At 39.4% G+C, this 1,578-nt stretch overlaps 1 pseudogene; it reads right to left on the bottom strand.

Annotated features, from left to right (window-relative positions):
• Window positions 1-699: 699 nt before the first annotated feature.
• The window catches only part of LOC113456507, a 1,329-nt pseudogene continuing 450 nt past the window's right edge, over window positions 700-1,578 (bottom strand).

Consider the following 1,578-nt stretch of genomic DNA (forward strand, 5'->3'; position numbering starts at 1 on the left):
TAGAAATGGGTTAGATCAATATGTAAGAGCTAGCCAAGAGGTTGGAACTAATGGGTCAGGCAGTGATTAAAAGAATACAGTTTCTGTGTAATTATTTCGGGTATAAAGCTAGCCATGTGGGCGGCCGGGTGCTGGGGACGCAGCTCCGCCGCTCTTATTTCAACAAAACCTTCCTTTTTTATTTAAACAGAAATTGGGAGGTGATGTGGGAGTCCCCTCTGTATGCTGTGAATATCATTGGTTAATAAAGGAACTGCTTTGGGCCTATAGAAGATCTATAGGGGAACAGAACTAGGTGAGGAAAACTAAACTGAATGCTGGGAGAAAGGAGGCAGAGTTAGAGAGATACCATGGAGCTACCACCAGAGACAGATGATGAGATTTTTACCACTGCCACGTGGTGATACAAACGTTAATGGAAATGGGTTAAATTAAGATGTAAGAGTTAGTCAATAAGAAGTTAGAGATAATGGGCCAATCAGTGATTTAAATGAAATTGTTTCTCTGTGATTATTTTAGGGCTAATTGGCCAGGAACTAAATAAGCAGCCTCCCTCCAGCATTTCTTCTGGGTGGTATTATGTATGCCACTCACTGTCTCTGGTGTTTAGTTGGACTCTGGCATTTGAGGCTCAGATTTTCTGCTTATGTGGCAAGGAATTTACCTTTAGCTACTGAGCCAGTTTCTTTTTTTTTCTACACAATTAGGCTAGTATTTTATTAATCCAAAAGCACTTTACAAGAAAATATAAGTATGGCTTCCAATAGGAATGTTATACTTGGACTTGATACCAAGCTCACAGATTTGAGTGTGTAAGGAAAAACAGGCTTTCGAGTTAAACAACAATTTGTAACCAAAACTTTAATCCCAAGGACTCTCACAAACATATTACAAATGACAGCATGAAAAAAAAAATCTTGCACAGTAACTCAAAGGTTCAGCTCTACAATGTACCCTTAAACCAACTGGTAACTTAGTCTTCCATTTCCAAATAAAGAATGTTACAAACAGCTTCCTCCATAGATGGCAATCAGTGAGGAACCTCTTTGAAAATCTTCAGAGTGCAGTTCCCACCCTTTCCCTGTTAACTTGTGTTAACAGCAGCTTTTACAGACTGCTTATCATTTCACCCACAGCTCCCGACTGTAATCCAGCTAAGAAACTAGTTTTTTTTCAATTTCCATCAGTGGTTTATCATTAGTACATCACACTTTAACTGCGCAGGATCTAGGTTTATTTCAGTCTATGAAAAAACTAAAGTTCAAAGCAAATTCAATCTTCCTTAAGGGAACATGAACAGCTAAAACATCTTTAAAATGCACCAAGCTTATGAAGTCTCAAACAAAACTTGAATTTCCTGTACATACTCCTGTCAAATGAAGTTACTTCCTGTACACCACTTCTTTTGCAAACTGGTCTTCTACTTCCTTTCATTTGACCTAGATCGGCTACGAGACCTAGAGAAAGATCAAGACGGCTTGTGGTTTCTCTCACGAGACAGAGACCTCTCTCTTCTCCTATCTCTAGAAAGTGACCTGCTCCGGCTTCGAGAGAAGCTTCTCCTTCTTGGAGATCTTC

This window comes from Microtus ochrogaster, chromosome 8 (genome assembly GCF_000317375.1).
Source record: "Microtus ochrogaster isolate Prairie Vole_2 chromosome 8, MicOch1.0, whole genome shotgun sequence".
Taxonomy (NCBI): domain Eukaryota; kingdom Metazoa; phylum Chordata; class Mammalia; order Rodentia; family Cricetidae; genus Microtus; species Microtus ochrogaster.